Source organism: Amblyomma maculatum, chromosome 5 (assembly GCF_055883805.1).
Source record: "Amblyomma maculatum isolate TAMU_Amacu chromosome 5, ASM5588380v1, whole genome shotgun sequence".
In the NCBI taxonomy this organism is placed as follows: domain Eukaryota; kingdom Metazoa; phylum Arthropoda; class Arachnida; order Ixodida; family Ixodidae; genus Amblyomma; species Amblyomma maculatum.
In genome coordinates, this window is record NC_139348.1 from 18,505,820 (window position 1) to 18,531,680 (window position 25,861).

General features: G+C 47.6%; 1 pseudogene; it reads right to left on the minus strand.

Moving 5' to 3' along the window:
* The window catches only part of LOC146187829 (uncharacterized), a 97,629-nt pseudogene that overhangs the window by 37,437 nt on the left and 34,331 nt on the right, over positions 1–25,861 (minus strand).

The window sequence follows — 25,861 nt, forward strand, 5'->3', positions numbered from 1 at the left end:
ATCAACTACCTCTCTACCGCTCTGAAAGGTAAAAAAAATCTTCTAATTATCCAGTAAAGACATCTGTCTCGCACATGCACCACGGCGATGGTGTGCGTGTGTGTGCCTTGTCACTGTCATGTTTCAGTAGTAGTATTGGTTTCCTCTCTTTTACGTTTTGTGATTTTTAGCAAAGAAGGAAAGCATTTAAAGACAGTTTTCTTCGCATAAAATTCAGTTCCGAGTCAGCGCTTCTATTGCGTCTTCCTTTATGCACCCCGTTTCCCCCCTTTTTTTCACTGTGCATCACCACCAATTCAACCCAATCGCAGCCATCATTGAACTGGTCATACACACTTGACGCATAATTTTTTGTTGAGAAAAAACAAACCATCGTGTGAAGAATGCGGAGAGGAACTCACCATAAACAATGTTTTATTTTCATGCACAGGACTTGAAACAGAAATGAAAAAGTATTTGTCTAGATTTTACAATGAACGCATGCCGTTCCACCCAGCATTGATTTTAGGTGAAACTGGTCTTGTTGATCTGTCATGTGTTTTTAGCTTTCTAAAGGAAGCAAATGTTTAAAGAAACTTTAGAATGAATACACATACTCCACTAAACTCAAGATACAACCTTGTGCCTGGAGCAATATAGCCTGAGCCGCATATGCGCCAATAAACCCAATACAATAAAATACAACAAATTACAGCCTAAATGGCGATTGATAACAAGTGATTAATAAGTGTTTCATCGTGCCCATTTAATTAATTTTACGGCAATTTCAGCTTGCGGAGAAATCTGGGGGAAAGATCGTTCTGCTGACCCGGCAAAATTTCAACCTGGCGACATCAATTGGCATTACTTTCAAGCATGAAGAGGTTTATGCTGGAGTGACATGGAAGCAAGCTATCGGACTAGCATGTACGCTGCTACCCACAGCTACTGAGACGTTGTCAAGATCTCGTGCCTATTTCATGACCCCTTCTCTTGTACCGAAAGATGGGCGATAATTAAACTAGCCTTTAAGAGAAAATTGTCACCGATCATATTATAGCTGGCAAACCTACGCTGGACTTTGATGTTTATACGTAATCAGGATAAGTATATCGTTACACGGTTTTATGCAAAGGAGCGTGCTAATGAAAGACCAGTCAAAAAATTTATAGACAAAGTTTTAATTTTGAAACACTAAATTGACGGAGGGCCACCGAAATTTTTCGGTTCGTCCAATCTACAATTACTATTAATTATTGGTGGAATTCTCTCAAGAGCTGCAGTCGGAACTTATGGGCTACCAGCCTCAGGTGGAAACGTTTTTCAGAGAGCACGGTAGACTCACCTACGTTCATAGGTATTTGCGGGTCGCATTTCCACTTACGTTGATTACGTTGAAAATGTATGTTATGTTTATATTTTTCATTTCAGATCCCAGCACCTACAGTAAATGGGATTCTTCGGTCGAACTTGAGTAAGTGGCCACGTTTGGGTCTGCTATACCGTATGCATCGCCTTACATTAGTTAGGTGACAAGAAAGCTTAGCCACTTGACAAAGATGTTCAAAAAAAGTACTAGTTCAGAAAGTGGCTTTTTCATAAAATGTGAGGTCTTGTTTCTCTCAAAAGTGAAAATACTGTTCTCCTCACGTTTAAAAAAATATCGCTATAGAAATTACTCACAAGGGGTTTGCCCTAAATGAGTACGATTGTACTAGCAGTGTCAAAAGTTCCGCGCATGTTTGGAGGCACATAGCAATAGCGTAGATTTTGAGCATTCACCTCATGTGCGAGACGATCGTGGTTTGATTCCCGATGTCGCGCAGTTGGCTACGTTATAAATTATATATGCGTTTATCAAATCGAACTGCGTAACGAGAAACCCTGTGCGACGTGATCCTGGTGAACGCCATCGAAAACCTACTCCCTCACCAGAACACAATTTGGCCTGCTGGTGCATTACTTCACCAAAACCTTCAATATTATTACACCAATTAACCCCATCCTTCAGCCCCCAGTGGACGCTATGGCTCTGGACCTGTAGGAACGGTCAGACCTGCACCGCAGAGATGGGTGCTATGAAACTGGCTCGGGGCAGGCCATGTTTGCTTACGGAGCCTGACGACATGTAAAGCTCGCACATTAGAGATGTTTAGTTTAGTGTTAGCATAAATAGCGGTGCTAACGGAAATAAAATTAGCGTGCCGCAGAAGACTCACCCTCGGAGCGAGTTTTATTATAGCCTTTAAAAAAACGGTACACAAATTATTTTGCATGATGTATTAGCGGTGGAGGATATATTCGAGGTGCTTGCCAGCGCCGCCTGGTGAGCAAAGTGTTCACTGCAATAAAACAAGGCGTAGGTTGAGCCTCAGGGAGCCGAGACCATCTGACTTTGAATTCGGAAGCAAAGCGAAACGTTTAGAAGCAGACGAACGTCTATGGCGCGATGGAAGCAGACAAACTTGTAAGGGCACGACGTCTGCTTTGGAAGAAAACATGCGAAACATTTAGAAGCAGACGAACGTCTATTGCGCGATGGAAGCAGGCGAACCTGTAAGGGCACGGCGTCTGCTTTGGAAGAAAACATGCGAAACGTTTAGAAGCAGACGAACGTCTATGGCGCGATGGAAGCAGACGAACCTGTAATGGCACCACGTCTGCTTTGGAACAAAACATGCGAAACGTTTACAAGCAGACGAATGTCTATGGCGCGATAATAGCAGACGAACCTTTAAGGGCACGACGTCTGCTTTGGAAGAAAACATGCGAAACGTTCAGACGCAGACGAACGTCTATGGCGCGATTTCCCTGACCTACCTCAAATATAGTATTTTGTAACCCTTGGTTCAAGTTAGCTGGGACACCCGGTATAGTGGCAGCACAGCAACCATAGTCCTGCATAAAAAAAGTAACAAAATTCCCATAAAGAAAGGTGTTAGGCAAGGAGACACAATCTCCCCAGTACTATTCACAGCTTGCTTAGAGGAAGTATTCAGACTTGGAATGGGAGCAGTTAGGGATAAGGGTAGATGGAGAATACCTCAGTAATCTGCGATTTGCTGATGACATTGCCTTGCTAAGCAACTCGGGGGATGAACTGCAAATAATGATTGATATTCTAGACAGGAAACGTAGAAAAGTAGGCTTGAAAATCAGTATGCAGAAGACTAAGGGTAATGTTCAACAGCCTCGGGAAGGAACAGCAGTTTACATTAGGTAGCGAAGTACTGGAAGTAGTAGGCGAATATGTCTACTTAGGACAGGTAGTAACCGCAGATCCGGACCATGAAAAGGAAATAACAAGAATAAGATTGCGATAGAGTGCATTTGGCAAGCACTCGCAGATTATGACTAGCACCTTACCGGTATCGCTAAAGAGGAAAGTATATAACAGCTGCATCTTACCTGTACTCACCTATGGCGCTGAAACGTGGGGGCTAACCAAGAGAGTTCTACTTAAGTTGAGGACAACCCAGAGGGCTATGGAACGAAAAATGGGAGGGGTAACATTAAGAAATAGAAAGCGTGCAGAGTGGGTCAGAGAAATAACTCAAGTGACCGACATTCTAGTGGAAATTAAGAAGAACAAATGGACATGGGCAGGACATGTAGTGCGAAGAGAGGATAACCGATGGTCGCTTAGGGTAACAAATTGGATTCCAAGGGAAAGAAAGCGTAGCAGGGGGCGGCAGAAAGTTAGGTGGGCGGATGAGATTAAGAAGTTCACATGGGTCAGGTGGACGCAGCTAGCACAGAACCGGGTTAAGTGGAGAAATATGGGAGAGGCCTTCGCCCTGCGGTGGGTACAGTCAGGCTGCTGCTGCTGATGATGATGATGATGATGATCCCTTCTTCAGCCATTCTTCCGTTTCCGCTCATATAAACTCTGTTTGATTCACTGCGGATGCAGCTAGCACAGAACCGGGTTAAGTGGAGAAATATGGGAGAGGCCTTCGCCCTGCAGTGGGTATAATCAGGCTGATGATGATGATGATTCACTGGCTTTATATGGCTGCATTTGGATGGGTTTGTCATCACTGAGTTCAATTTTGGGCTCCACATGTGTGCATAGTTCAAGATCAATTTGAGGGCTCGTGAAAACATCAATGTTATTGAAAAGTATGGATTGGAGTTTGCCTGTTTCGTGTTCTATGAAGTCTTGTGGCTTCACTTCCTTGACGAGCTCTATCTTCTCGCGATGGAAGTTTGGGACTCTCTTGGATCGCAAGGTTGTTCTTAATATTTCCAAACTGCTGTAGTGGTTCCACTTTTCCGAGTGCTGCATTGCGATTGTTGCGGAATGTCATGTCGGTCGACTTCCGTCTGTCGTTCTTGCGAACTGTTCGTCGCTATCCCCTGAAAAGTATGTGTACCATACTTGTAGCGTTGGATGGAGTCGAACTTGGCGCACTGTCGCCAGTCTGTGCCTATGACGGCTTCATGTGGCAAGTCTTTGGCCACTTTCACCTCCAAAGTTGCGCTTGCATCCGATATGGCGATATGTGCTTGTGTTATCGCCGAAGGCCCTTTGAGTACCAGTCCATGTCTGACACAATATTGAAATTGTATTCGAACCTGTGTCCCACAAAGCTTGAGTCTCTATGCCATTGATTTTCACGGGTACAAGGATCACATTATCCTCTGAGCACGCTGTCACGATACAGTTCGTTCGCTGCTCTCCCGTAGCCTTTTCTTCTTTCCGACGCGCGATTGCCTTCACCTCGGGTTTCGTGCAATCCAGGGCACGGTGCCCCTTTTGCAGGCAGCGAGCGCAGGTGCCTGCCGGTAGTCTTGTGGACTTACATGGTCCGCGCTCGTCCTTCACTGCGTTCTCTGGTTGCTCGTTCCGTGGGAATGACTTCGCGCTTGTGCCTTCGCTTTTCATCGCAATCGTGCGCCGATCGAATTGTCGGGCGTAGTTGATGAATTCAGACACGGTTCCTTTTTGCAGGACATGGAATGCTGCTAGCATCAGTTTCGCGTTATCCGATCGTACACCTTGAATTAACCAATCCACGAGGTCGGCGTCACTTAGTGAGCACTTGCCGCGTTTTATGCGTTGCAGTCGGCTGTACATGTAGTCGGCAAGAGGTTCGTCTTCTTTTTGTCGTCGGGCGTTAACGTTGTCGACCTACTCGCAGAACAGTGGCTGTTTGTCAAATTCTTTTCCAAATACCGTTATCCAGCTGGTCCAGTCTTTGAGACTTACGCCATCCGTTCGGTGCCAAGCTGATGCTCGTTCGCGAAGTCTGGAACTTGCGGCATTGAGCATAGCCATTTCGCTCCATGAACATCTTTCGCGCATGTTCTCCGCAGAACTAACCCATTCGTCTAGACTTTCGTTGTCTTTCCTGGAGAACGTTGGAAGACTTGCCGTGGAATCTGGCGTTGTCGTGATTTGGATTGCAGCGCTGTTAGCCTGTCGTGTGGCGTCGGTGTTGCTCTCTGCCGCGTTGAATAGATTTCTAGGCGATCCCATTTGTCTTTCCAGGAATCGTGCCATCATCTGCATTGTTGTCGCGAGCATCGTGAGCTCTGCTGTGCGAGTCGAAGTATTGGTTCGTGAGGTCGTGGGAGTTTCGCCGAAACGTGCGTTTGGTTGTGGGCCTCGTTGTAGATCATCTTCGCTTCCGTGTTCAGCGTCGAGTGCTTCACCTCGTTGTTGTTAGCTATGCCGCTTGCTTGCTCATTGCGTACGTTCTGGACGTCGTTCGCTGACACCGTGGAGGTCAGGAACTGTGCGATTTTGCTCCGCGTCGTTGACAGTGTTCAGCTTTGTCCTCAGTACGTCAGTACGTTTTGTGGCTTCGTTCGCTTACACCATGGAGGCCGGGAACAGTACGATGTCGTTCCGCGTCGCTGACCCCGTGCAAGTTTCACGTTGGTCCGTCAGTACCTTCGTTTGCTGACACCGTGGAGGCCGCTGGAACAGTATGATGTCGTTCCGCGTCGTTTACCTCGTTCAACTTTGACGTCGGTCCGTAAGTACTCTTTTGCGTCTTCGTTCACTGACACCGTGGAAGCCGCTAGAACAGTGGGATGTCGTTCCGCGTCGTTTACCTCGTTCAGCTTTGACGCGGGTCCAAAGCACGTGACGTCTTTATTCCAGCCGTTGTTAAATCGTATTTTCTAGTTGCTTATCCGCGCTGGTTTCGTTAATGGTCCTCGTCACCATGTCAGCCTTTGCGTCTTCGTCGCGCTACTGCACGTGGCGATGCTTGCCGTTGACGATAGGTTTGGTCCCTTGTATGCTCTGGGTTCGTTCAGAAACGTCCTCGTCGCCACCTCAGCCTTTGCAGTTCATGATGACACGATCGATGTTCACAAAGCAATACAATTTATAAAGATTGAACTGGATTACAATGGTTACATAATGGAGCTTCCAACCTTACGCCCGTTTGTCACGAATGCTCTCCTCCGTCCTCCTCTTCTACTCTCTCGCCGATACTTGATCTATCGGTCCCGCCTCTCCGTTGTCGTTTTGTCCATTTGTCGGTGGATGCCGCTATTTTCTCAGCTAACACCACCGCTAACAGGAGATATAGAGGAAGTAAAGACAAAGTGCAACCCTTCAAGTGTTCAGTGCGGCATAGATCAAGATTTGTCGATTTTGTGCGGTCGGTGGGGTATCAGATCCCTCTCACGTGCCAAAAGGTGAATATTGAAAAAACTGGACGGTGTTTAAATATTCGCCTGAAAAAACATGTGAAGACATCGTCAGATGTGTCAAAAGACTGCCTTGAGCCCCGTCGGAGTGGCACAGTGATTACGGCGCTCGAGTGTGTCTTGTTCTGTATACTTGGTGACAATTCTGATGTCCTATTAATCCAGAACGACCTTAATATTATTAGCGAATGGTGCAGTAAATGTTGCATGCAATTAAACATTAACAAATGCAAATTAATGAGGGTATCTCGAACTAATGTAACAAGTCCTATGTATATGCTCAATAACGTCCCATTAGAATCTGTAAAGTCATACCGTTACCTTGGTGGTGGTGGTGAACTTTTTTATTGCGCCAAAAGACAGGGGACCAGTCAAAGGACCAGTTGCGCTGACTTAGAGGAGGTCGGCGGGGATCCTTTGGGATGCCGCGGCCTCCACCGCGCGCTGGATAAGCCAGCGTTAGTCTGCGGGCTCTACACAGGAGAGACTCCCACGTCTTTGGGGTGTTTGAGTTGTCTGTGGTGTAATGTGTACAAGTCCCCACCATGTGTATGAGTGTGGCCGGAGTTGAGCAGTGTTTACACATGGGGGCTATCTGATCCGGAAAGATGCTGCTGTATAAGAGGGGGTGTGGGAAGCTGCCAGTTTGTAGTTTGCGCCACTGGACGGCCTCGCGTCTTGTTAGATCGCGGTGTGCGGGAGGATATGTGCACCTTTGGAGTCGCTAGTGCTGGAGTATGTCCGTGTAAGTGGTGAGTAGAGAAGCGCGTGAGATATTAGTGTCAGCGGAAGCAGGGTGGCTGATCATACTCACGGCTCGGCATCTGAGATCTCGAGCGAGAGTGTGCCTGGGCGTTTCCGCTGAGCGACTCGTGGGCTGGAGCCCAAAGATGTAAGCGAGATGTGGAAGAAGGTGCTGTAGAACGTAGAATGTGTAACGCCTGGCAAGAGATACGGCCAGCATCGTAATTGCGGATAGCCTGTTGAGAGTCACTGATGACGACTTTGGTATTAGGGTCGGCTAGCGCTAGCGCAATGGCAACCTCCTCAGCTGCGGTGACTGTTTCTGCATTGCGAATGCTGCAGGCTGTGTACCAGCTGCGGTGAGCGGCGAGAGCTACCGCCACCATCGCTGACCTCGATGGATGGTCAGAGGCGTCCGTATACGTGACATCCGGACGTCCGCTGAAGCGTTTCTCGAATTGACGAGCCCGGTCGGCCCGTCTCTCGGCGTGGTGTTCCGGGTGCATCCATTTGAGAATGGGAGGAATGCGGAGATTTAGGCGATATTCCGGTGTAAGTTCAGCGTAACTTGGGGCCGATCTCGGCAGGGAGATCCCAACTTGCTGCAGTACCGTTCGGCCAGCGTGTGTGAGTGAGAGCCGCTCATACTGGGCGGTGAGGGTTGCCTCGATCAGTTCGCTCACGGTATTGGAGATTCCCAGAGCCATGAGCTTATGGGTAGCTGTGGACATGGGAAGACCTAGGGCCGTCTTGTATGCTTTTCGAAGTGACGCCTCTAGCCGTTCGCTTTCAGCACGAGTGAGACGTAAGTAGGGTCCAGAGTAGGTGATGCGGGAGCAGATGAAAGCTTGAATGAGGCGCAGGAGGTTGTACTCTCGCATGTCATGATGCTTAAGGAGGCGTCCGATCTGTACAACCGACTGGTCGATGCGTTGGATCGTGATGCTGTTGCTGCCGTTGGCCTGTAGATGCAAGCCCAAGATCCTGATGTCTGTTCGGGGAATCGGGTTTTCTTGCACCTGGAGGTTGATTTCAGGAAGTATCTTTGAAGTGCGTCGTCCCGGGGAAGGGATGATGATATACTAGGACTTTCTCGCCGAGTAAGTGAAGCCAACTGTACTTAGATAATCTCCAATCCGTTCGATCGCGGTCTGTAAAGTCTCTTCAATCTGGCCGTCACTGCCGCGCGTGATCCAAAGTGTGAGGTCGTCAGCATAAATGCTGTGATGCAGGTGGGGGATGTCGGCCAGTAGCTTCGGCAGGCCTATTAGTGCGACGTTAAAAAGTATCGGCGAAAGTACGGCGGCTTGCGGCATGCCACGGTTTTCCGGAGAGATGATGGAAGGATCTCCAGTGCCGGCTTTAAGTTGCACTGTGCGGTTGGTGAGAAAGTTTCGGATGTACGCATACATGCGATGTCCAACACCGAGAGCTTGAAGTTGTTGAAGAATCGCTTCATGGAGGACGTTGTCGAATGCCTTGGCAACATCGAGGCCGATGATGACTTTCGTGTCTAGTGTACGTCTCATGACTACCTGATGATGGAGAAGAAGCATAATGTCCGGGGCCGCTAAATGAGGGCGGAAGCCGAACATTGTGTCTGGTAGAAGATGGTTGTCTTCAAGGTATCTTGAGAGTCTGATCTGGATAACGTGTTCCATCAGCTTCCCAACGCAGGACGTGAGGGAGATGGGACGGAGGTTGGCCAAGGTTGGTGGTTCGCCCGGCTTGGGGATGAGGACTAGATTGGCGCATTTCCACTCTTGAGGGATGGTACCGCTAGCCCAACATTCTTGAAAATAGCCGGTAAGAGCATGAATGGATGCGTCGTCTAGATTCCTAAGCATTTTATTTGAAATGCGGTCAAGGCCGGCCGCCGAAGTCGTCTTGAGGCGATTGAGTTCTGCTCGGACCTCCGCAAAAGTGATTGGAGCGTCTAGACAGAGGTTGTCCGCGCCCTGATAGAAGGGGAGGTTGGTTGTTGGTTCAGGGCGTTTGTAAGTATTTATAAGCTCTTGTTTGAGCTCGTCAGACGTGCCAGGATACTGGTGGAACATTCGCTCGAGCTGTTGGCGTGTCTGGAGCTTGCCTACTGCTGGGTCGAGTAAATGTCGAAGGAGGTTCCACGTCTTACGAGCGTTTGGAGTCTTGTTCATCTGGTCACATATGTTGTGCCAGCTCTGTCGAGTGAGTTCTGTTCGTAGTTCTCGATATTCGTATGTGCGCGCGCCAGTCTACGCCGGATATCGCGGTCCCATTTCCGAGTGGCAAGTAGAGCATCGAGCAACTTCTTGCGCTCCCACAGATGGGCGTAGTAGCGGTCGCAGTGTGGGATACTGTCCTCTAACTCGACGGTTTGAGTGGCGTCGGCCACTTGTTTGCCAATTTCCGTTGTTCACGCCTTGATATCAGTAATAGCCGGAGGTTTGTCCTGCTGTTTCCTGTGCGTCCGGAAGGGGTTCCAGTCATTCACCTGACCCGGCCGCGTAAATTGTCTGGTGGGCTCGTGTATTACGATTTCGAGTACGAGGTGATCACTCCCAAAGTTTTCGTGAGTGTAACACTAAGTCGCTTTACCTCCGGAGGTCGTAAAGGCAAGATCCAGCGTTGTATCACGGTGTAGGCCCGTAGCGTGTCTAGTGGGGTAGGATACGTCCATGATAAGGGTCAGCTGGTGCACGTGCCAGTCATTCCAAAGGTGTCGACCTTTAGCAGAGTCATAGTGATAGCCCCAAGCGCGGTGATGCGCATTAAAGTCACCGAGAATGAGGAGGGGTTGCCCCTGCGCCAACTGCTGGGCTTTGAGGAAAAGCGGACCGAAAATATCCTTATGAGCTCGGGGAGAGCTGAAGACATTAATTATGAACAAACTAGTGCAACGGTTACGCTAGGGTTGAGGTAATATTTCTAAGACGACGTATTCGGGGAAAGTTGGATCTAAATTGTGTTGGAGGACAGTGAGATTACGTTTGACGAGAGTAGCTATTCGAGGTTTTACTCGTTCCGATAGGTATGTACTGTAACCGGCAAGTTTCGTGTTCTTGTCGCATTCCTGGAGAGCTATTAGTTCGGGGCGATCACTCACGGCGAGGAACTGCTGGAGGACCGGACGCTTACGCGTGAACCCACGACAGTTCCACTGGCAGGCGGTGGTGTTACCCGAGCTGCTCGCCATGATTAGGCTGGTATAGTTGTGGGGTTTTAACGGGTGTCGGCGCAGGGGCCGCGGGTACCACGGCAGAGAGGAGTTTGCCCTGTGCTTCTATAGCTTTGCTCAGCATCTCAATTTGTTGCGTGACTTGTGAGCCGATTGTGTGGTGTGAGCGTTCGATGTGTGCTTCTAAAGCCTTGATGCGATTTTGACTGAGGTTGAAGCTTTCCTCAATTTTGGTAAAACGCGCCTGCCAACCCTCCGCGGGGGAGTCGGTGTCGGACGTTGCTTTGCGGTTTTGTGCGGATCGGTTGGAAGGAACGATATCCATAGGTACTGATTCATATGATCCCTGCGGATGCGGGGGAGACGGAGTGAATGTGGCCGTTGGCTTTTCGAGAGCCTCTACTCTGAGTATAAGTTGTTGGATGACTGCTGTCAGTTCCATAATCGCTTTGTGTGTGTCTAGAGTAGTGGGAGTCCCTTCCTGCGTACTCACCGGTTCTTGACGTTCTCGTAGATCGGGTGGAGATGGTGGTAGCCCAGGTGGCTGCTGCAAAGGATGAGGAGAGTCCCCTGTCTGCTGGACGACTGCAGGTGGCCCGGAATCGGTCCGGGAGGTCCTCTGAGAACCCATCCTTGGAGCGGGAGACTTGAGCGGTGGAAAAGAGCTCGAGCGGTCTCGGAGCTGCCGCTGCTAGCTATTGGAGCGTTGCCGGTCCCATCGGCTGGTGCGCTGGAGTGTGATCCGCTTGGCGGTCTCTTGGGTCTTGAGTTTCTCTTCCTCAGCATTTCGAATTTTTTCCCACTTCCTGCGCTTGACTTCGTGAGGAATCCTGAAGATTTCCCTGCAGCGACTATCGCCCGTGAGATGTTCTTTGCCGCACAGGCGGCAGATTGATTTGCACGTGTGGTCGTTGGTAGGATCGGATAGTCCGCAACCTCTGCAGTTGGTAGTTGTGCTTGCACAAACATTGGCTCGATGACCGAGCTCGCCACAGCGATAGCACACCTCGTACTTCTTCTTGAATAAGTTGCATCTGTGGCGACTATTGCAAAAGTAGACCAAGGTAGGCACTTGGCGCTGAGCGAATGTAATGAGTACTGCGGTGGTGTCCACAATGAATGGGTTATGGTTGTCTTGTAACTCTGCTTCGATTGTATTTCGATCCAGTCGGAGGTCGACGCCGCGAATCACACCACGGCTCGAACTATCATCTGGAGCGCAGTAGACGGATATCTCATACGCCTTGTTGTCAACGGCGATCTCTTTGAGTTGCACCACCCGTTCAGCTCTTTCGACGACTGGGGTGCAGTACGCGAACGTATTCTGGATCAGGTTAGCTTGTATTAGGTCTTCGTGACGAACAGCGTCCCTGGTGAAGTGAGCAGCTGTGAAAATCGCTTCCAGTAGTTGGTAGGTTGTAATCTTTGAAAGTAGCAGTCCGCCCCGTGGGCGCACAATTATCTTGAGAGCGTTGCTGGGTAAGCGAGGCTGGTTCGGTGCTACAGATGTTTTGGCTAGTAAACGTCCTCGCTGCCGAGGCGTGAGTTCAGCTTCCGTCTTCGCACGTAGCTCATTGTCTATTTGGGACGCTTGCTTCAGTCCCGCTTTGTCTCCAGGGAAATCTGGCACGGCAGGCCGTAATGTTGTTCGCGCTTACCGGAGCTTGTTTACTTTAGTCAACCAATCACTGGCTGCTAATTCTTCACGAGAAATTGGGATGCCTTCTACGGTGACCCTCAAGGCGAACTACGGCGCGTGGGCACGGTCCACGGCGCAGCCCAGCTGGCGAATGCTGCTGCGACGCAGGTGGTGAACGGCACTGCGACGGAGACCTCCGTATTCTTCGGCGCAGCGCAGTACGCCGAGCGAGGCATCTGGCTTGGTCACGGGGAAAAGTTGACCTAAAATGGTCAAACCTCGTTGTACGTACTTCTGGTTGGTATTCCTGGATTCCGCTCGTCTTCAGGAATCCGGTGGTATCAACAGAAGTATTGTAGGGTCTCACTGTCTAGGGTAAAAACACGAAATCAGCGGAGCTCATGTGGAGTTCGTCCGTAGTCCTCTGCCGCTGGTGGCACCCCCCCCCCCCCCCCCCCCGTTACCTTAGTGTAATCGTTACTAGTGATCTAACCTGGAAATCGCATGTCAACTCCATCATCGCTAAAGCCAATCGTACTCTCGGATACATTCGCCGTAATTTCTCCATTGCACCGTCATCATTAAAATTAATAATGTATACAACATATATTCGTCCACAACTCGAATATGCCTCATCTGTTTGGGACCCCGGTCAAGCAACACTCATACACTCCGTTGAGGCAGCACAAAATCGCTCAGCCCGGTTCATCTTAATAACTATCAAAGGACAGCCAGCGTTACTAATATGAAAGCATACATACATCTCCCGCTGTTATCGACTCGAAGAAAACTACTCCGCCTCTCACTTTTTCATAAAATCACCATCGTCAGCCTGATTATACCCTCTGCAGGGCGAAGGGCTCTCCCATATTTCTCCACTTAACCCGGTTCAGTGCTAGCTGCATCCACTTGACCCCTGCAAACTTCTTAATCTCATCCGCCCACCTAACTTTCTGCCACCCCCTGCTACGCTTTCCTTCCCTTGGAATCCAGTTTGTTACCCTCAGCGACCATCGGTTATCCTCTTTTTGCACTACATGTCTTGCCCATGTCCATTTCTTCTTCTTAATTTCCACTAGAATGTCGGTAACTTGAGTTATTTCTCTGACAAACTCTGCACGCTTCCTATCTCCAAATGTTACCCCGATGATTTTTCGTTCCATAGCCCTCTGGGTTGTCCTCAACTTATGTAGAACTCTCTTGGTTAGCCTTCACGTTTCAGCCCCATAGGTGAGTACAGGCAAGATGCAACTGTTGTATGCTTTCCTCTTGAGCGATACCGGTAAGCTGCTAGTCATAATCTGCGAGTGCTTGCCAAATGCGCTCCATCCCAATCTTATTCTTCTTGTTATTTCCTTTTCATGGTCCGGATCTGCGGTTGCTACCTGTCCTACGTAGACATATTCACCTACTACTTCCAGTACTTCGCTACCTAATGTAAACTACTGTCCCTTCCCGAGGCTGTTGAACATTACCTTAGTTTTCTGCATATTGATTTTCAAGCCTACCTTTCTACTTTTCCTGTCTAGGTCATCAATCATTATTTGCAGTTCATCCCCCGAGTTGCTTAGCAAGGCAATGTCATCAGCAAATCGCAGATTACTGAGGTATTCTCCTCTACCCTTATTCCTAACTGCTCCCATTCCAAGTCTCTGAATGCTTCCTCTAAGCAAGCTGTGAATAGTACTGGGGAGATTGTGTCTCCTTGCCTAACACCTTTCTTTATGGGAATTTTGTTACTTTCTTTATGCAGAACTATGGTTGCTGTGCAGCCACTATATATATCTTCCAGCACTTTCACGTACGGCTCGTCTACCCCCTGATTTCGCAATGCCTGCATCACCGCCGAGGTTTCAACTGAGTCAAATGCTTTTTCGTAATCAATGAATGCTATGTATAAAAGTTGGTTATATTCCGAGCATTTTTCTATCACCTGATTGATGGTATGGATATGATCGATAGTAGAGTACCGTTTCCGAAACCCTGCTTTATCCTTTGCTTGATTGCAGTCTAAGGTTGTCCGATTCTATTAGCGATTACCTTAGTAAATGCCTTATACGTAACAGACAGTAAGCTGATTGGTCTGTAATTTTTAAGGTCCTTAGAGTCCTCTTTCTTATGAATGAGGATAATGTTTGCATTCTTCCATTGTTCCAGTACCGTCGATGACACCAGGCACTGCGTATACAGGGTGGCCAGTTTTTCTAGCATGATATCCCCCCCCCCCCCGGTTATTAAGCTTATTGTATTAACCTTCTGTTTTATATATATATCATGGATGCGCCCCTCCCCTCTTTAACGTACCTAATAACCCTAAGGTTATTTTATAGAAATAAATAAATAAAATAAATAAGTATTGTTCCCAAGGATGCGGGATCAAATCCCGGCCTAAATTGCTGCTTTTCGATAGAGGCGAAAACCAAGGCGCCCGTATGCTGTGCGATGTCAGTGCACATCAAAGAACCCAGGTGGTCTAAATTTCCAGAGTCCTCCACTACGGCGTGTCTCAGCTGAAGTCCCTGTGGAACCTTTCACCCCACAAGCCACTTCAAACCAAAAGACTGCACTGAGTGCGGAAAGAAAGAAAAAAGAATGTAAGGCGATTTTTGATTAAACCGAGGTACTGTACCGGCATCGTGACCAGCGCACAAGGGAGAACATATAAGCTTTTTTATGTAAAAAACAATAAGCACGTGCACCAGTCAGCCCTCCGTTACGTTCCATGATTTTGACATCTGGTTCTTAGACAACTCATGATGTGTCCTAGGTCATGTAAATAGCCTCCTATACAGTGTAATCTTACGTTGATTACGTCTTATGTTCACTGGACATATGTGCTGCGTTTCTAGGCGTTTTATTTATGGGTATTCCATCTGAATGAATTTTAAGTTGCGAGACAGTGCTTGTCTTGTGTACTTCCTCGTCCGTCGTCTCTGCTCACGCTGTGCATTTCCTCAAGATGAACATAACCCAACCAGCCCAACTTGCCATCCTACTACGCTTTCCTTTTCTTGGAATCCAGTCTGTTGCCATAAGCGACCATCGGTTATACTCTCTTCACACCACCTGTCCTGGCCATGCCCATCTATTCTTGTTGATTTCCACTAAAATATCACTAATTTAAGTTATTTTTTTTATTTATTTCTCCTTCGGGTAACACACAGGTATTGCCCACGAGCAAGACAAAATGAGGTGCTGAACCTACTGACTGGGTCCTGACCTCGCTTGGTACAGCAGCGGCAGAAGCGCTAGTGCATTATACAACATAAAAACGCAATCTTCACCGTCATTTACACAACAGACACATCATAAACAGTTCTCATAAATATATAAATATAAGAAATTATACTCACTAAACCATGTACAAAATTGATACAGAAAATGCAATACTGAAGGGTTGTTCGAGCCGTAAACATAACAGCGTAACAGAACCGTAACACAGCTAGAAGTAAGCGTTTTGTCGTTTAAAACAAAACTTTATACAGAAAGGAAAGACGAACAGATCCGTTTAAAATGCCTGGGCGTAAAACTGTTTTTAGCAGCATCTATGAAAAATGGATGAGAATTACACAACATGACTTGGTGTCACGAAATCGGCGCACATCTTTATCAAGTCGGCGCAGCGCGAGGCCCCTACGGCGCCACATGGAGAGAAAAGCCTCCTCCCCCGCGCGAGAGAGCGTGTAGCTTTGTACGCGTCGCTGTCGCCCTCTTTCTCATCACCCGGCGATGAAGCTGACTCATCAGTCTGGTATATGCCAGAAAACTCCAGAACGTTCTACGGGCCGTGGCCAATGACGACGAGCGGCTCGACGGGAGGGGAAGGGAGCGTTCTAACCAGCGAAGCTAAGTGTGTGTGCGCGCTAGCTTTGGCACGTGTTAACAGACAGACGCGGCGCGATCTTTTTAAAGAGACCGCGCCGCTTGTGCTGTCAGTCAGTCAGTCAGTCAGTCAGTCAGTCAGTCACTCAGTGGTTGCGGCGTGCTCGCCAGTGCTTCGACTGGACTCCCGGGGATCACCTGCTGCTGGCAAGCCCACGGACCTGCGAGGGAGCGGCGCTCGTCTTGTATGGCGGCCACATCGTGACTCTTGAGGCGTCGGACTGAAACAGTGCCCGGTGAACAATTTGGTGTTTGTTTGTGTGACTCTCTCGTGTTTCACCTGTGCTGTAAAGCCTCTATATTATTGAATACCTCTGTAATTGCATGCTTAGCGTTTGTTATTCTGTGAACCTCTCTTCTGTGCAATTTTAGTGTTTGTGAACTCCTTTGTATCGTCTCTTGCTGTGCATAAATTGTGTTTTGTTTGTTACTTCTGACTCCGATCCTTACTCTGGTTTGAACCGGCGACAGCTGGGCACCAAACGGCCACCCCGTTCTGTCACTACAAGGTAGTTGAATTCCGGCTGAGCTTGCCACGCAGGTCGAGGGCATCTCCTTTGCGACCGGAATAGCTACCCCCACTCACTCTAAGGGTGTCTGGGAGTGTGCGGACCATTAAGGGCGCATCGTTAATAATACCTTCCTAATTATTAACGGGTGACAATCAGGCACTGTGTATACAGGGTGGCCAGTTTTCCTAGCATGATATCTGCCTCGTCCTTCAGCAAATCTACAGTTACCTGATCTTATCCAGTTGCTTTCCCCTTTTTTATAGTTTCTAATGCTATTTTAACCTCGTCCTTTTTCCCTCCTGCCAATCTCATTATTGTCCTGACTACGTTGGCTGCCGTAGAGATCAGTAGAGAACTCCTCGGCTAATTTGACTATCGTGTTCATAATCATGATGACGTGTCCCGCCTTGTTCCTTAGCGCACACATGTAATTTTTTGCTACTCTTAATTTCTTTTTCACCGCTTTAAGGCTTTCCCCGTTCTTCAAAGTATGTTTAATTTTCTCCACGCTTATATCGGTCACTTTGCGTTTACTGATTAGCTCTTATGTCTCTGCCAATTCTATCTGGTCTGTTGGATTGGAAGCTTTCATAATTTGGCGTTTCTTAATCAAACCTTTATTCTCCTTAGACAGCTTACCTGTATCCTCTCTAACTCGCCTACTTCTACAGCGCGCTCAGTAATGATATCTCTGAAATTATCGTTCATTGCTTCTAGGCTAATGTCGTCATCCTCGGTCACGGCTGAATATCTATTCTGTGGCGTGATCCTGAACTCTTCTGCCCTGCTCCTCCCGGGTAATTCGTTAAAGGACTTCTTTCTTACTAATCTGTTCCGTTCTCTCTTAAATTGTAGACTAATTCAAGACCTTACCATCCGTGGTCACTGCATCGCACTTTTTTGGTTACCTGTACATCTTGCATAATGGCGTGGTAGGAACACAGCATGAAGTCAATTTCAATTTTAGTCTCCCCGTTAGGACTTTTCTATGTCTCCTTGTGGTTCTTCTGTTTGATGAAGAAGGTATTCATGATTAATAAATTATTGCACTCTGCAAACTCAACTATTAACTCCCCCTGCTATTCCTAGAAAAAATGCCATAGTCACCCACTGCCTGGTATCCTGCCTGCTTTTTCTTTAGCTCGAGCATTGCAGTCGCCCATTAGTACAGTATACTGCGTCTTTCCTTTCAGCATTGGTGATTCTACATCTTCGTAGAAGCTTTAAACTTCATGGTCATCATGATTACATGTAGGCGCGTTGGCCTTTAAAACTTTCTGTTCATACTGCTCATTAAGTTTAACTACGATACTTGCCACCCTCTCAATAATGCTACAGAATTCGTTTATATTAGTGGCTATATACTTATTGACAAGGAAACCTACTCCTAGTTGTCGCCTTTCCGGTAAGCCTCGATAACACAGTACATGCCCATCCTTTAGTACAGTATGTGCCTCATTCGGCCCCTAACCTCATTAAGCCCCATGACATCCCATTTCATACCTTATAGTTCCTCTAACAGCACTGCTAAACTAGCTTTACTTGCTAGGGTTCTAGAGTTAAATGTAGCCAGGGTCAGCTTGTAATGGCGGCTTGTCCAGCGGAGCCAGAAATTCTTAGCCCCCCTTGCAGCGTCACAGGTCTGACCGCCGGCGTGGTCAGTTGTTCCGCAGCCGCTGGTGACTGAAAGCAGGGGTTTTATAGTTAATAATGGGAGGTTGCGGCCAATTACTTCACCAGGGTTGCCAACTCGTGTTCAGGTGAGGGATTGCGTTGCCGCAGGTGTTCACCGGCATGAGGTCGCACCCCAAACTTGTTTATGCAATTCCATCGACACGCGGATTTTTGTTTTTGATCCGGTGGAGAATTGCGGTGTACCGGAATTCGAACCATGATCCTCTACTCCACCACTGCACTGTGCTTAAAATTATCCGCTGTGAAAAATCTTGCGTAGATGAGAAACGTGCCCAAGTGTACAACGGACCGCTGATGTCAAGCCCGTCGAAGAATGGTTGTGGGGATTTATGAGGAATCATGAAAGCGTCTTATGTACAGCAGTAAACCGCAGTGAAAGGTTTCAGTACCAGTGGAAGGAATTGTATTAGGGACATGGCAGACTAGGTTCAAAGAGCACGTAAAGGAAAACATGCCTCTGTAATTCATTATCTCAAGATTTTGCAAGGCTAGGCAGCGGCGTTCAAATTTTAGTTTACCGAGTTGCGAAATCGTCGGCTGATTTCAATTATGATTCTTGACCATTTGAGACGCAGTCGGGACGAACAAACATGCAGCCCGAGACAAACGCACGCATTGAAAACGTAGCAATGCGAGGATCGCCTATACCTCATACTGCATGTATGCAAAAGAAAATCAGTGAAGACTTGAAAAAAAAAGAGAAAGCAATGCAGACATTTTTATGCATTGTTCTTTTCATAAGATGAAATATGCGGTAGGTACCGTTCTAACTCTGTGATCTGTGTGAATGTACATAACGCATGCCCCCCACGCCGTGTACCCTGAGCGACCGAATATTGGCGTTGAGAATTTCGGGTAAAAAAATTCAAAGCAATGCCTCAGCAGCTACATACTTCAGAGCAGCGATTTATTTTACAGCAGCCAACAACTCGATTATTGTAGATTTGGCTGAAGAAAGTTTACCTAGTTGCCAGATTGATTACGAAAATAATCATTGCGGTGTGTAGCTCTGTCTTAGCCTCGTCTCTCTTGTCCTATTAAAACGCTGTTTTTTCGTTGAACTAATTTCTGACCAACTGGCCTAACAGTATACTCCGAGTGACCAAACAGAGTAACCTAAAACCAAAAAATGCTTTAAGTGCTGCTGAAACGACATACCCTTTATCAGAAGCAAATCGCGAGAGAACCTTATAGGTGACGATTTTTTTTAAAGAACGACCTAGTTACTGTGCCTCAAAGAAAGTTTCAAAAGGTCATTATAGTTGAGGTTCAATCGTTTATAGCAGCAGGAATATTTTACCGTATTCCGGTTGGTGCATTACGTGTCTCCTTCTCAGCACTTTAGGCAAAATGACGTTCATTTTGATTGGTAGTTCACTGCCTCCATGTTCCACCTAAATGATTTCAAAGTCCGCTCTAAAGTGCCACACACTTTAGCTTTGAAAGCCTTTTTGTTCACTGCGACATCTGCTCGTCTATCTCGAAATGCCTCACGGTCCACACTGAAACCACTGATCTGCGCGAACTCGACCATAACTGGCAGCAGTTCAATTAGGCGTTCTTCACTCTGAGTTCCCACCTAAGAGCTCGTAAATTGTAAAAGTGAATTAAACAAATGTCCCTTGGACGTAAAGTTCTACGTAACAAGAGAAGCGACATTATGAAGCGTGATAAAGCAGCGCACAAACGAGTAACAAAACGACATACGTTGGTTGGTTTGTGGGGTTTAACGTCCCAAAGCAACTCAGGCTATGAGAGACGCCGTAGTGGAGGACTCCGGAAATTTCGACCACCTGGGGTTCTTTAACGTGCACTGACATCGCACAGCACACGGGCGCCTTGCTTTCCGCCTCCATCGAAAAGCTGCCGCCGAGGCCGGGATTCGATCCCGCGTCCTTGGGAACAGTAGTCGAGCGCCGTAACCACTGCGCCACCCCGGCGGGGTCCAAAGCGATATACCGTACTCGTCTAGCCATGTGAATCTAGCTTCGCCGTCTTTATTTTATTTTGTTTTGTACGGCTACATAGAGTTGAATACAGAGCAGCCATATATAATGGTCGAACATGTGTGAACGCAGCAGCATGCCTTTAGTTTTGTGATGATTCAGCCGGAATTCTGCACCTCTAGCCATGGTAACCGTAATCGTCCTACTAGAGAATAGCCCAACAACCACTAGATAGCTCTAGTGGTACGCGGGAAACTCGTGCGCAGGTTCCCTATAACGGAACGGCCAAGGCGGCAGCTTACATGGCAGCTTACAACTGGCCGGTCAGATCGTCTCACGGGGTTGGCAAGCTAGCTTGGCTGCGTTACTAGACTTTGTAGGGGGCAGCTGTGATTGGTTGCAAACCGTCACTTCAAACGTCATGGAAATAACGAAACGGCAATTTATTATTCGCTGTCGCTTTGCATGTGGTAGTGTTTCAGAAAGTTTCAGAAATTGTCCAAGCAAGACTGCCATCTTTCTGCTCCTGACAAAACACTAAAATTGCTCTCGAAAAATAAATTACCCATCTAGTTTAGTTTCCAATTAATTTAGCTTGTTTGTAGCTGAATTTCGGATTTACGGAGCTCTTACAGAATCACACTGTCGCCCTCTACAGGCTATTCGAAAAGGACACCGAGGATGAAGTGAACGCATCGCTGGTGTACGTGATTCTAGTCATTGTTCTGATTCTGCTCGGATTCACAATTCTGATTGTGTATTCTCTTGCTACTGCTACCTTAGGTAAGTGCAGTTTGCTGCTCAGAGCACTTATCAGAATAGTCAAAATAATTCTAGTAAAGTAGGGCGACACGAACGCTGAAACGCGCATTTCTTGAAGCAAGAGCGGCCGCGAAGAGTGGCGCCAAAATCTGATCGTTACGGTGTTCTGTTTGAAATAGTTGTGGATCAGGAAACGTTGCTGAGATAGATGCAGGTGGTCATCAAAGTTTTCACCATTACTACCAGTTGACGAAAGCGTCAAGAGTGACAGCATGTAGATGGCCGCTTTTGTATGCCCCCGTGAAGTTAAGCTCTTGCAATTGCAAAGCCCATCGGCCAAGCCAGCTGCAAGGGCCACGGAGATTAACGACCCAACAGAGCGAATGATGATATGTGAAGATGGTAAAAACATTTCCATATGAGTAGGAACGAAATCGCTGAGCCAAAAAAATTCCTGCGAGGCACTCTTGTTCAGTAACGGTGTAGTTGCGTCCCGACTTGCTCAATGAACGACTAGCATAAGCTATCACATGGTGAATACTGCCGTTGCGCTCGATTAGCACATCGTCAACTCCCGCGCCGCTAGCGTCGGTGTGAACGTCGATGGGGACAGAAAGGCAGAAGGGATGTAAGAATAGGTCCCGATGTCAGAAGAAACTTGAGATGGCAAAAAGCAGAATAGCAGTCAGCAGTCCAATTGAAGAGTGCATCTCTTTTGAAAAGGCACGTGAGCTGGTAGGCGATATCAGCGAATTTGGGCAGAAAACACCAAAAATAGGAACATAGCCCTAAAAAGCTCCGTAACTCCTTCAATGATTTCGGCGCGATAAAGCTGGGTACAGCCTCAATCTTAGGATCCCATCGAACACCTTATCAGTGCAAGTAAAGCATGCTTTACTTGCACTGATCTTTTCATGTTTGCCAGTTTCTCACTGTCATATTGCTTCCCGCCGTAACATGCACTGATTATTACAACTTATCCTATAACCTTGCCCACGATTCCTTTTATCAACACTGTTACGAACAGTTAACTTTAATTGCTTCTTTTTGTCCCCATAGCATTGAGCAGAAAATCGAGTTTTGTCACCATGCCGCGATTTGAGTGACTGTTTACTTTTTGTGTGTGTGTGTGTACCGCTAAATCTCAGTTATATTTCACTGTTAAATTCTACTGACGTGTTATCTGCTACTGTCGCCTACCAATGAGAATGATATTTCAGTTGATCAATCCCCCCCTCCCCCTCCTGAATATTGCAGGATTAAATGTGACATGTACTCCACCCATTATAACCTCGCGATATTTTGTTTTGTGCCCTGATAGTGACAACAGTCTCTTTAGTGATATATCTTCTTTTCTTTGTGCAACATATTAAGATGCATGACCTAAGCGCAACACGTGTCATTCGGTCTATATACCTTGCACCGCCATTACATCACGCGTGTGAAATCTAGTTTTTGATATTTTGGGGTTTATTTGTTGACAGTGGCTGGTCACGTGTTTCGATTGTGCATGTATATAAGAAATGGGAACCGACAGCTTCTTTCTACATTCCTTGACAAAGGCCGGACCCCGGCCGAAACGTCGGATTAAAGTGTTGTTTCTTCATCGTGTGTCACCTACTTTAAGTTTATGACCTACCGGACCCATTCGAGATTCAACCCCCTCCATATACATATATATATATATATATATATATATATATATATATATATATATATATATATATATATATATATATATATATATATATATATATATATATATATATATATATATATATATATATATATATAAAGCGGGCCGTTTGCCAGTGTGGTATAGCCATGAAGAACGAGAGAGAAATTTCTGCAAATCAGGCTACAATTTCTGGAGTGTTTCCGGATTGACTAATATTGTCGCGTAAACAGCGACCTTTACAGTTGCGTCCGAGGTCCAAGGCGTGGCAAAGGTTCTACGAACAGCGTCAGAGTTCAGGCTCGAGGTTAGCACACTTCTTCCTCTCACACTTCTGCGCTTCTTTGTCGTCAACGCATGCTACATTAGCCCCCCCGTGCGAAAAGCATCGTCCCGATGCTATATTGAAAGAGGGACAGGGTAAAAGGGGCCGCTATCTGGCATGAAAAGGCTTCAAGCGGACCACGTGGACTACTTCAGAACGCTTGGGACGCCGGGGCTCTGGTTCCTCGTGCGGAACGACTTCATAGTCCAGTTCACTGACGCGTCGAAGAACGCGGTAGGGGCCGAAATAACGGCGCAAGAGTTTTTCGCTAAGTCCGCGTCGTCGAATGGGGTACCAAACCCAGACAAGGTCACCTGGCAGATAGTCTGCAGTCCGCCGCCGCAGGTTGTAGCGTTGTGCATCTCGGCCTTGCTGCTGCTGTATTCGCACCCGTGCAAGTTGACGGGCCTCTTCGGCACGCTGTAGAAAAGAGGCGACATCATCATTTGGACCTTCGTCTATGTGGGCCAGCATGGCGTCGAGCGTGGTCGTCACTTGTCGGCCGTAAACTAGGCTGAATGGAGTCATGTTGGTAGTTTCCTGAACGGCGGTATTGTATGCAAATGTTACATACGGCAATACTTCGTCCCATGTCTTGTGATGGACGTCCACATACATTGACAACATATCGGCAATGGTCTTGTTCAAACGTTCTGTCAGGCCGTTTGTTTGCGGGTGGTATGCAGTCGTGCGACGATGATTGGTGCGACTAAGAACAAGGATATGCTGGATGAGCTCTGCAGAAAATGCAGCTCCTCTGTCAGTAATGAGTACTTCTGGTGCGCCATGTCTCAGGAAAATTTGAAGAACGAAAAATTTCGCAACTTCAAAAGCGGTAGCACAAGGAAGAGCAGCGGTTTCTGCGTAGCGAGTCAGGTAGTCAGTAGCTACTATAATACACCTGTTCCCACAGGTGGAAGTAGGGAACGGTCCGAGCAAGTCCATCCCTATTAGCTGGAATGGTCTGGACGGTGGCGTAATGGGCTTTAAAAGACCGGCTGGCCTCAGAGGCGGAACCTTTCGACGTTGGCAGTCACGGCAACTTCGAACATAATGCGTTACATCGCTTGGCAAACGAGGCCAGTAATACCGTTCTTTAATTCTGAATATCGTCCGAGTGACTCCCAGGTGGCCGGATGTGGATTCGTCGTGGCAGGCTTGAAAAATCTCATCCCTTAAGCTTGCTGGTACGACGAGGAGGTATTGGCGACTGTTGGCTGTAAAATTCTTCTTGACGAGAACGCCATCACGGAGACACAGAGAAGACAAAGTACGACGGAAAGCGCTAGGGACCATGCTGCCGGCACCTTGAAGAAAGTCGATTACCTTGCGAAGTTCGGGATCATTCCGTTGGGCATCGGCAAAATTGTCTGAACTAATTGCACTCAGAAATGCGTCGTCGTCACCTGAGGCGTCCGAAGCTGGTTGTACAGGAGCACGAGACAGGCAGTCAGCGTCTAAATGCTTACGACCTGACTTGTAGGTTACAGTGATGTCGTATTCTTGAAGTTGTAGGCTCCACCTGGCGAGACGTGCAGAAGGATCTTTAAGGCTTGTCAGCCAACAAAGCGCGTGATGGTCGGTCACCACTTTGAAGGGTCTGCCGTACAGGTATGGTCGAAACTTCGAAATAGACCACACGATGGCCAGGCATTCCTTTTCAGTGGCAGAGTAGTTTGTCTCAGCCCTAGACAAAGCCCGACTAGCGTAGGCGATCACACGTTGTTCACTGTTCCGTATCTGTACTAGGACAGCGCCCAAACCGACATTGCTTGCATCCGTGTGGAGTTCGGTGTCTGCGGTTTCATCGAAATGTGCTAGAACTGGAGGTGACTGCAGGCGACGTTGAAGCTCCTGAAATGCGTCCATTTGCTGGTCGCCCCATGTGAACGGCATATCAGCCTTAGTAAGAAGTGTAAGGGGGGCGGCTATTTTAGAAAAGTTTTTCACGAAACGTCGATAATATGCACATAGTCCAAGAAAGCGTCGCACCTCTTTCTGGTCCCGCGGCGTCGGAAAATTGGCGATGGCAACTGTTTTTTCAGGATCCGGCAGAACTCCCGCTTGGTTCACGACATGGCCCAAAAACTTCAGCTCTTCATAAGCAAAATGACATTTTTCGGCTTTCAGAGTGAGGCCCGACGTTTGGATGGCGTCTAGTACTGCGTCTAGGCGACGGAGGTGCTCCTCGAAATTCGGGGCAAACACAATTACGTCTCCAAGTATACAAGACATGTCGTCCACTTCAGATCTCCAAGAACGCTGTCCATGAGTCTCTGAAAGGTTGCGGGCGCGGAGCAAAGGCCGAAGGGCATGACTTGGAATTCGTATAGCCCGTCAGGTGTAATGAAAGCAGTCTTTTCGCGGTCCCTTTCATCGACCTCTATCTGCCAGTATCCAGACTTGAGATCCATGGAGGAGAAGTATCTTGTGTTGCACAGACGATCTAAGGCGTCATCTATTCTGGGCAAAGGGTAAACATCTTTTTTCGTAACGTTGTTCAGTCGGCGATAGTCTACGCAGAAACGAAGTGTGCCATCTTTTTTCTTCACAAGTACCACAGATGCAGCCCAGGGGCTGCGGGAAGGGCGAATGACATCGTTTTCGAGCATTTCCTTCACTTGGTCTCGGATGGCAGTACGTTCTTTAGGGGAAACTCGATAAGGCGACTGGCGGAGTGGTCGAACAGTTTCGTCTGTAATGACGCGGTGCTTTGCAAGGTGGGTTCGACCGACGCGTGATGATTTGGCAAATGCATTAGAGTAGCGACGGAGGAGGTGCCGTAGTTTCTCTCGATACTTTCGAGGTAAGGCCGAGTTTATATCGTACAGAGGTTCAGTGTTGTCGGAGGGTTCTGTTGCTGAAGCGCTGGTGAA